A 12082-nucleotide genomic window follows, 5' to 3' on the forward strand; every position below is an offset into this window, starting at 1 on the left:
CGAATTTTATACTAACCATTATCTTTTCCAGTTTCTTAACTCTTTTTATCAAATATTTTTCGACATAAATCCCTTATAATCAATATTTGCGGGTTTTCGTCATTTATTCAAACCCGGATTTAAAGGATTCAATTTCTCCATATCGAGTCATTTGAATTCGTCTTTGTACATGCTTTTAGTTTGTTTTCCAATGTTAATTTCAATCTTCACCTCCTTTAGTTTCATTCAAAGTTTTGATCTTTGTAAATCTGACATCGTAAGCCATCGTATTCTTAAATCGTTGTCATAATTCGTTTTAATTGTGTTAATCCGACTTATGAGTATCTTGATGTATATTAACATGCCTAAGTCACTTATACTTGAGTTATATATCAATAATCAATGTAAATTAACCAACGAACAAATAACTAATCCGCGGGTCTGACTTTCGCAGTCAGAACCCAGCTCAAGAACAGCCGCAACAAGAGATGCGCCTCTTCCAGAGGACTCAATTGTTGATGCGTCTGTTCTGGGTTGGTTACTGTCTCTGAACTCTTTCTCGTCTTGACGTAGGCTTTCAAATTAGGTTTCTAATCGACTATTATTCATATTATCGACTATAATTCGACATATTTTCATATTCTAATTTCTTTTTTTTGTTTCCTTTATTTTCTTTCTTTTCAAATCCTTTTTTTTGAGCATATTTATGACGTAAATTCAAGTTAATCCTTTGTAATTTATATCATGTAATTTATCGTATTTTCATATCTTATTTATATGTTTTACTTACTTGGCATATTCGCATGTAATTAACCTAAATTTCAACTTCGACCCCAATTGAGTGCTAAATTGCTTGTCAGCCAACGTAGTCTATATTCGAATGCTAGGTTTTAAACGTGGATGTTGCATAGCGTGCATACAACTCACAATGTATCGAGTATAAATAACTTCCCTCATCATTAGTAGAGGCCGCTATCGAGGTGGGCGGGATTAGGTGTTCAAATAAAGAGCTTCCTAATACGTACCATCACCCCTTACTCAAGATCTCTGTGAACACCCGTGTTCATTGGCATCGAGAGAGTCATTATAGACATAGAGTGCTATGGGTAACGAATTTCTTAGTGTTCATGTCACTACTTTGTATCTTGAGATGACGCGAAGTATTTGAACGGTTCCAATTTTCCATGAAAATTGGTGGCGACTCCACAAATGCAGGCTTATCAAACCTTTCACCGGTTTCAATGCCTTACAAATCGGTAACGACCCATGACGTGCTTTGGCTTGCGTCGGAGTTCCGTGGGAGAAGTACCGCTGCATCGAAACCAACGCGCGGGTGTCTGTGTCCACAGTTTGGCGACTCCGCTGGGGATGATACACTTAGACTAAGTTTAGTGTTACCTAGGGTGAATTTTGAACAAGGTTAGAGAATTGTTTATATGAGACAATTGTCAGTTTTCATTACTCTACCTTCTTAGGTCGTTTTAGCTAGCCTTCCTAGGCTTTTAACCAAACCAATTCGACCAATCGTCCCGTTTAGACGGTGCAAATTCCTATTTGTGCCCAAAGATGGATATCGATTGACGTCAACCATACCACAATGCTTACTCATGTTTGTATCAAGAGCTTTCACTACTCGAGCGAATGGACTAGGAACCGACCCAACTCATGTTTGGCACGGACCTCTCCACAGACCAGGGTATGATAGCTTGGTATGGCAACCCACCATTAAGCCAAAACCCTTCTAAAAGTACTCAGCATACCGTTATAATGCCTGTCTGTATGTATGTATGTGTTATGTATCTTCCGAGTCAACCACTAGTCTAAATCATTTGTAAAGCAAATAATGCCAAAATCTCTGTAGATAATCCATTTTCAATCCTTTAAAAAAAGGGTAATGCTAAATACAACCCAGTGGGTTGTATTTAAGCATTAAATACCTTCTAATTTGGGTATTAATTTAGGAATTAAGAACTAAATTACACATTAACCAATACAATCAATGCATATATTAAGAATTTATTTCCTTTTTTGGTTTCTTAAATACAACCCAGTGGGTTGTATTTATCATTACCCTTAAAAAAAACCATTTGTAAACCAAATAATGCCGAATTTTTCAGTTTTCAAATTTCAACTTTCCAGAAAAAGACCTTTTCAAAAATCCAATTTTCTGTAAATGTAAAATCCATTTCCTTTCAAAAAACGCTTTTTGTAAAATTCCGTTTTCAAAAATTAAGTCAATTTTAAATTCTCCATAAATAAAATCCTTTGTAAATTCTCAAAAAAATAATAATAATAAAAAAACCGTAAAAGAAAAAAATCCAAAAAAAAAACCAAAAATGTTTTAAATCAGAATATTTTCAAAACATGTAAATGCAGAAATTCAATTGGGAAGTCAGAGTCAAAATTCAAACCGATTATGTCCTAGTCGGAACTCTGTCGAATTATAAACCCTTATTCCCTTACATTTTGGGTCTTTTCAAATTCAAGTCAAATCCAAAGGCATCACGCCGTTATTTCGGACCCCCTACCCCAACTCATTTACGATCTAAACATTTCCGACACCTCGAGTCACACGTGTCCGAGTCGTACACAAAAGACTTAATGAGCCTCACCTTTCAAATCCATTTTCTTTCAAAACCGTCTTTTCAAAACCTTCCTTATGACACGTCCCGAGGCTCAACACGAGTCTCAATGGGCCTCACATTAGCAACCGTTTTTTTAAACACCTATAAGCACATCTCGGGTATCTATACTTATACCTGAGTCTAGAATAACCACGTGTCATCAATCTCGTCAATAAGGCCATTCGTCTAAATGTCACTCCGTCAAGTCAACACTCGAGTCTAAGGTCAAAGTAAAAAACCGTGAGTCCATACACGATAAGTCACTCACGATATTTCATGAATTCACAAGTCAAGAGTCTAGTTATCCCGTCTCGTCCTCATATATTTTCCTTCGTATATCCCTTGTTTGTCGCCTTAGTATGCATGATCCCATGTCGAATCAAGTTGTAACGCGCGTCATTTTCTTGTTGGTAGGAATTCTGCGATTTCCAATGAAAATTGATGTAACTCGTATTTACGCACATTTAGTCCCCTAACTAGCCTCGTTCCTACGCTTTCTATCATGCATTAGGGTCGTTTCTTATCTTTAGCTTCCTATTATGCATTTTCTATGTGGTTTTGTGCCCTTGGTAGGAGAGGAGTGCTAGCCTAGCTTAAACGGAGCAAAACGGAGCTAAATTCATCGCATCCAACGACCAAGAAACAAGGAGGAGACCAATACTAAAGGCATAAGTCAATAAAACAAGTAAATGGGAAATGATGAAGGACCCCCACAACCCTTAAAGGATCCCCATGAGTTACGGGGTAGCCAAATGAAAGAAGAAGCAAAACTGCCCTTCAGGACGTGCATCCCAGAGCAAGGACGTGTTGAAAATCTATATCTCATTACTTAACATATTCATATATGTTTCAAAATTAATTTAGTCATAAAAATAATTAGATCTTATGCATGCAAACATAAGTAAATATTAAGGAGAAATCATCATTCTTACATTGATATTTCGGATTATTGGGCACAAGTAAGATCTCCTTCTTACTTGTTCTTGAGCACTCCTTAAATGGAAGAACAAAGGATTCAAGTATAGAATCTCTCCTAAGGAATAATACCCAAGGTTTCTCTTAATAAAATTAATATTATTGATACCAGAACAATATTAATTTGAATAAAATTGACCCAAAAATATTTATTTGGTCTCTTAAGTTTCGGTTAAGAGAAGGGAGAAAGAGGACGAATTTTATCTCTCTAAAACTCTAATTTTAGATGGTTGAATGAATAATAATGCCCTAAACTTTTAAGTAGTGTATTAGGCAAATTATAGAGAAAACCCATTGCCTTTCTCAATAGAAAAAACCGGGTAAGGGGGGGAGTTTTGATGCCCAATGCATGATCAAGGTGTTCTTCACAAGAGGCACTAGGTATGCATGGCTAGGTTTAGGAAAAATGATTATGTTTTCCACTTAATTAATCAACATAATATTTATCCTAATACTCCCACTAATTCGGTCCACTTAAGATAAAATGGACTCCATTTTATCTTTGTCAATTTGTCACATGTCACATGTCATGTAAAATTGTTATGCATTTTTAACATATTAAAAATCAACGCATTAATTAAAATACGTCATATACAAAATCGACTTAGTAATTCATAATTACTTGTACCAAAATATTTTACCAATTATAAATCACAACATCTTGTATTTATAATAAATTATTCATTCAAATGCAATTGTTTCCGTAAACAATAATTTCATCTAAGCAATAAAACAATTCGATTAATTAGACCGTATCTTATTTAATCAAATTATAATGAGATACGTAAATATTACTTCGAAAATCGTCTGTCAATTTTAAGTAATTTAATTAACCCGTATCGTCATACGATCAATTAAATAATCAATTAAGAGTGTTACCCTTTAGGTATGACCTAAGGGAATCAACTGATCACCACCGTCGCACGACAGTAATGTCAAACTCTAGTTAGCCAATCATTGCCGATATGTGTGGACCAGTTGACAGTAAAATATTACTTCCCAATTTGTATTCTTAAAATGAGACTTAAACATGTGATCATCATGATCGACAGTTGTGATCGCACTATTGTCGGAGGACACATATTCCAACAATCTCCTACTTGTCCTCGACAAGTGTGCGTCACCAATTCTCTTGTCCTATTACTATCTCCCACTCAATGCAAGGTGTCTTTCAGGTCGTACTTGCAAGTGATCATATCGAGAGTGGTTTCCTCGATCTGGAGAATAACTGATTGACCGGATTTATCTACCATAGATATCTTCCGAGCGTGGCCACGCATTTCCAGTTCATTACTCCTCGAGTGGCCCTGAGATATTGTTATAACCCTGACTAGGGGTGGACAATTCCTATCGCACTTATTCCCTTCGACTAGCCACAGCCATCATAACCCAAAATATGCCCATTTGACCCCATTTACGAAGGTGGTAACACAAATCAAAGTTAATCTGAAACTGTGCCATCTTAGGCGAACAGTCTTTAGTCAAAAGAATCGACTCATTAGAATACTATAGTAGCTCTCGCCACGACCAGGCTATATAAATTTGCCAGAACTCTATAAACGGTCATAAGGCCCGACAAAGTGTTCCTAACAGTGTGCCTATGTGATCGACTAGTCATTCTCACATGACTTCATGGCACTTGAACTTGCCATCAATCGCATCACATTCTTGTTACTTCGAGACGTCACCTCATGTAAGTAACTATGGGCGAATACAATGCTAATCCGCGTTCACTTTAACGGGGTTCAATTGTTTCTACAACCCGTTTGGATGTAACAAAGTATAAGGTGAGTTAATAATAACTCAAACGACAAATGTCGACATCACATTCAGGTAGTCAATACCATATTACAACCTTGTGATGCATATCGTAAGTGTGTAAACACTAGTCGATTGCAATAGAAGTTTAACATACTATGTGTCCATGTGTTCAAACTTCTTATATTGCATTATCCTTTATATTCATGTTATCTCTCATAGCATGAACCTTACCAAGTACACATATAGGTTCCCAACCTCGGTTTGGGTTCTTTATCTTGAAAGAACTTTCTGGTTGTTTATCACACAACCAACGAATTTGTGGTGGATGATTTGACTTGTACTGGTCAAGTACTCTACCCACTCACAATGCACTAGGTATATGTTTTGTAGAGTCTTGCAACAATTGTCAAGATGATTAGCCTAACACTTCTCACAAGTCTTAGCATTTTAGAAAATATTAGTTTTGAGTAACTTCTTACTTCAACTAAGTATCTTCCCAAACTTCTTATTTCTCCTTTTAGCTTGAAAAGCTTAGGATTTCATAAATCCTTACGCGTGTTCGAACTTTAATATGTGCAACCTCTTGACACACAACAGAGTGTTCTGTCCAACACTGAAATCGCTCATCGGATTCTCCTCGAGAATTTATGACGATTCTTCTATGGCTTGCCAATGATTCATCATGCTCTTATGCATATGATTCATTATTGGACATGTGCATGATTATTCTAATGGCGGAAACATTAGTAACTAATAATCATGTGATCAACCATTCTTAGGTTCAATGAATGACCATGACTGCTAATGACAATTCCATTTTCATTGACAGGAATAACCTACGTTTCTCGTTGATTTGATGTGTATATCTCAATACCTATCCAACATCTCATGATGTGATTGGATTCATCATAGTCCTTTTTCATCCAGAATTGAAAACTCAAATACTTCTTTGTGAAAGAAAAGTATTAGCTCGTCATTCTCAATGAGTAATGAATTATAAACTTTTACAAGATGATTGCTCCCACTAAATTCCATGTCTTCACATGATAATTTCCAACTCCCACTTAATTCCACATGTTTCGCAATTGACTACTCAATCGAAACATTTCAAGGATTGAAATATATTTTGCTTTGCTAAGTTATTAAGATAAAACCATATATGTTCCCATCATATCCTTTCAAAATACCTATTTTGAAAAGGTTTCAATCTTAACCTTATGGAAATAGATTTTAATCTCTAACTCATTCATTTTATAATGATGCGTAGCAATGTCATTATTTAAATGTGAATGATATCTAATACACGTCCTTCTCAAAATACCCTTTTCGGAAGGAGGTTTAACCATTTCATTTTCATAATGAGGTTAAGTAATGACATTAGCGTGGTTAGTACTTAACTTAGCTCTTGTGGATATCGGCATATCAATCTTTGCAACTTTTAGTCATAAATCTCATTTATTTTCTATGATGCAACTTCGATTCATTTAGGCTCTTAAGTATGTATCAATATTGAAACTATTGGTCAAATGTTTTTCATAAACTAGTCAAAACTCTTGTTAAGACTTTACATCAGTCATTCCTTTCCAAAAACTTCCTTTTGATTACTTCACTTGGTCTCTTTTATCATGTAGATTTCATCTAATCGAGACCATAGATCTCATCTATTCGTGTATTCTATCTGTATAGGTATACAAATCATTTGCGTAGATCTCATTTACACAAGTACACAAATTTTGCTTGGTGTTCTTTGTGTCTTCATTTTCTCCTACTCTATCTTTAGAATGAATACACTAGAGATTCAAAGATAGCGTATGAGACACAAATAATGTTTTTGAAGTATAAGGAGGACTATCTCATAGGTTGACTAATTGTTTTAGATTTGATAAGTGTACTTGGTGATTGACATTCCTTTAAGAGAGTTCATCAACTCAATATCACTTTATAATTGATCATACACAAGCCTTAAGCTTGTGGACATATAATGAATCCCATCATTATAGTTGTCCATTAGATCACTTTAAGTGAATGATCATATGTTTCTATGAGCAAGCATATAAAGACGAATTTTTAGAACAAGGATAAAATACGATAAAATGGGTGACTTGGGTTGCAAACCAAGCCACCATAAACCAAAATACAAAAATTGTTTTAGAAAGGATTAAACATTTCCATGTCGAACACGGAAATCAAAAGGTTCTAAAAATCCGAAACATAAATTAAAATAAGACAATAAAAAGCCAAGCTTCATGGAAGCTACTCCTAGCTTCTTGATGGTTTCTCAAGCTTGCTTTTCTTTTCCCTTGTCCTTTCTTGGTGGAGGCCCTATTTACAATAAAAAGGGGATACATTATCACAACTTTGTATCACAATACCATAGTTGAATTAGAAACATAAAATAAAGGATAGTCATTTACCTACTGGAGTGATCTTTCCAGCTTTAATGTGACCAAGATATTTGGAACAATTTCTTTTCCAATGTCCACCACCATTACAATAATGGCATTTATCAAGAGGACCCTTCTTGATCTTGGAAGTGCTAGCTTCATAAGTCTTAGCTTTGGTGAAAGTGGGAGTTTGCTTCTTACCCTTCTTCCCATTCCTCTTGAACTTCCTCTTGCTTTTGGTGCTTATGTTAAGCACATCCTTAGGTGGGTTAACATTTAACCCCATGTCTCTTTCGGCTTGCACAAGTAACTTGTGCAACTCTTCAAGAGACACGTCCTTGTCTTGCATGTTAAAATTCACCCGGAATTGAACATATGCTTTGACTTTGGATAAGGAGTGTAGAATTCTATCTACAAAGAGTTCTTTGGGAATTCAACCATTTGAATCTTCAAGGTCTCGACTAGCTCCATCAATTTGAGCACGTGAGGGCTAACCTTTTGGCCCTCTTTAAAGTCGAGATCAAAGAATGCCGTGGCCGCCTCATATTGGACGATCCGCGGAGTTTGTGATAACATTGTCACAAGCTTGGAATAGATTTCATTAGCGGTGCCCATCTTAAAGGCTCTCCTTTGGAGATCCGCCTCCATCGCAAAGATCAACACATTTTTCATTGCGGCGGACTCCTTGTGGTAAGCCTCATATGCTTCCCTAGTAGCGGCACTCGACCTAGCATTAGGTTCGGGTGGAGAGGCCTCGGTGAGGTAACGAATCTTGTCATCACCTTGGGCGGCTAATTTGAGTTGGGCATCCTAATCGGAGAAATTTGACCCATTCTTTTCAAGTTTACAATGATCCATGAAGGATCGGAGCCATGAAGTGTTAGTGAGAGGTGTGGCGTTGGTGTTTCGAGTGGCCATTTGCAATGAGAAATAAAAGTGGTCTACAAAACAAAATAGAAGGAATAAAACATATGTCGTTTTCAAAATAATAATAATACTCGTAAAATTAATTTAAACAAGTTTTATTGCATTTATCCAGTGACCTCTACCCGACTTTAATAAATGATTCCAAGACCCAAATTCATATTAATTTAGGCATCGGTAAAGCCGAAAACAACCCTTATCAATATAACTCGGTGGATTAACCCTTTAATCGATTCTACTTTTAGAACTCTTGGTTGATAAATTTACATTAAAATTTATCTTTAGCCCGAAACACATCCGGCAACCGTCGAGAATACTTTCGTTGAGTTCAACCCAAATTTCGAATAAATGTGTCCATGATCCAAATTTACATCAATTTGGGCATCGGTAAAGCTGAAAACAACCCTCATCTTTATAAATTCGGTGGGTAGACATTTATCACCCACTTCCCCTACGTAACAAGGTTTGTACTCCGGTAAAGCCGAGTGCACTCCCTCACGAAATAGGTTTTCATGGTTTCTACTTTTTGGTAAGGCTATGTCTCAATTGATTATTTTAGCGAGAGGTCATGTCAATTTATTATCTATCACGTTTTAAGTGAACTAAAGCGGTGAACTACGATAATTATAATTGACACGGTCGGTAAACTCGATTAAAAAGACAATGCATGGTTTAGTTATGACGATTTAGCGATGCATGTAACATATAAATAAAATGAAAAGCATAAAATAAATCCTAGTATGGACTTCCTAAAATAGAAAATCTAATTAACTATTACATATTCGAAAACCAACTCAATTGGTCCCTTGATCTTCGGTTTTGGCACGCATCTCGAGGTAACACCGTCTTTATGTATCGCCTTCTTTAGTGACACCGTCTTCAAGGAACTCCGGAATAAATAAAATACATAACAAATTACATAATTTCCTATTATACATTTGTAATTAAAATAAAATAAATCTATTAAATTACAAAACGGTGATACGAGATCACAATAAATTACAACCGAATCGATATTCCCATACATTTCGAGTAATACCAATTAAAAAACTAAGGCCATACTAAGTAAAAATTACATAATTCAAAAATTACATAAAATAAAATTATGACAATCATAAATAAAATAAAGCATTATAATATGTATGAACATGCCCAATTTTATGCTAAATCGCCTTTAAGGAGCCAATATCGTATATTAATCGGTTTTTACGGATTTGCGTGATTCAACCTTTTAAAATCACAATAAATTACATAAAATCATATTTATGCACAAGTTAATTACCCTAACCAACTTAGGACTCAAAATTAGTCTCCACTAATATATTGACAATAATTAACTTATATTTCTCAAAATTTGTTCATTAATGGACTCAAAATTACAATAAAATGCCATAAACTCCAAATAAATCATAACAATTTCAAATAAATTCAAAATTAAAAATTTAAATTCATGAACATTCTGAAAAAATACCATGACACTCATAATATTCAAAAAAAACTTAGGTTAAAATTTTCGAAATTTATCGGGAAAAACAATGTTGCGGTTTATCGGATTTAACAAATATAATCATAAAAATATGAGAAAAATTATATTTATCAACTTTTCAATTTTAGATCTGAAATAGGTAATAAAATGCAACATGTGACATTTTTCCTTAGTCGTGAAGTATGTTTTAGCAATTATTCACTAATTAAAGTCACTATTTATGCTATTTTTCATCAAAAATTCATAAATCATGCATAAAGACTTCATTATAGCCTATTATTTTACACACATCTTGTAAAATTGCATGTGACAACATACTAAATTTCTATAACCAGATTCGAAATATTTCTCATATTAACCTATTTTTCATTTAAATTCGATTTTTATCATGAAAAATCCATATTTCGAGCATAAGAACTCCAAAAATTATGAAAATTTACAGGTCATCTAAAACTATTATATGTGAAAACATATCCAAAAACCACTGGAAAATTCAAAGTTTAGCTAATTTTAGTCCGAAAATTATATTTTTATCATAAAATCACATTTTAATGCCATTATTATATAAAATGAACAATAAAAATCCATAAATTAACCAAAATATCCTAAATACATTTTAGGACCAGAAACTTTAACATGCATAATGATTTCGTGATATATCATAATAAACACAAATTTATAAGTTTTATATGTTAATCGTATAACTCGGAAAAACTATAACCGATTTGCATGCAAACAACCTAAGGCTCTGATACCGCTTGTTGGAAATCTATATCTCATTACTTAACATATTCATATATGTTTCAAAATTAATTTAGTCATAAAATTAATTAGATCTTATGCATGCAAACATAAGTAAATATTAAGGAGAAATCATCATTCTTACATTGATATTTCGGATTATTGGGCATAAGTAAGATCTCCTTCTTACTTGTTCTTGCGCACTCCTTAAATGGAAGAACAAAGGATTCAAGTATAGAATCCCTCCCAAGGAATAATACCCAAGGTAATCTCTTAATAAAATTAATATTATTGATACTAGAACAATATTAATTTGAATAAAATTGACCCAAAAAATATTTATTTGGTCTCTTAAGTTTCGGTTAAGAGAAGGGAGAAAGAGGAAGAATTTTATCTCTCTAAAACTCTAATTTTAGATGGTTGAATGAATAATAATGCCCTAAACTTTTAAGTAGTGTATTAGGCAAATTATAGAGAAAACCCATTGCCTTTCTCTATAGACAAAACCGGGTAAGAGGGGAGTTTTGATGCCTAATGCATGATCAAGGTATTCTTCACAAGAGGCACTAGGTATGCATGGCTAGGTTTAGGAAAAATGATTATGTTTTCCACTTAATTAATCAACATAATATTTATCCTAATACTCCCACTAATTCGGTCCACTTAAGATAAAATGGACTCCATTTTATCTTTGTCAATTTGTCACATGTCACATGTCATGTAAAATTGTTATGCATTTTTAACATATTAAAAATCAACGCATTAATAAAAATACGTCATATACAAAATCGACGTAGTAATTCATAATTACTTGTATCAAAATATTTTACCAATTATAAATCACAACATCTTGTATTTATAATAAATTATTCATTCAAATGCAATTGTTTCCGTAAACAATAATTTCATCTAAGCAATAAAACAATTCGATTACTTAGACCGTATCTTATTTAATCAAATTATAATGAGATACGTAAATATTACTTCCAAAATCGTCCGTCAATTTTAAGTAATTTAATTAACCCGTATCGTCATACGATCAATTGAATAATCAATTAAGAGTGTTACCCTTTAGGTATGACCTAAGGGGATCAACTGATCACCACCGTCGCACGACAGTAATGTCAAACTCTAGTCAGCCAATCATTACCGATATGTGTGGACCAGTTGACAGTAAAATATTACTTCCCAATTTGTATTCTTAAAAT

This window comes from Silene latifolia, chromosome Y, assembly GCF_048544455.1.
Source record: "Silene latifolia isolate original U9 population chromosome Y, ASM4854445v1, whole genome shotgun sequence".
NCBI classification, from domain to species: Eukaryota; Viridiplantae; Streptophyta; class Magnoliopsida; order Caryophyllales; family Caryophyllaceae; genus Silene; species Silene latifolia.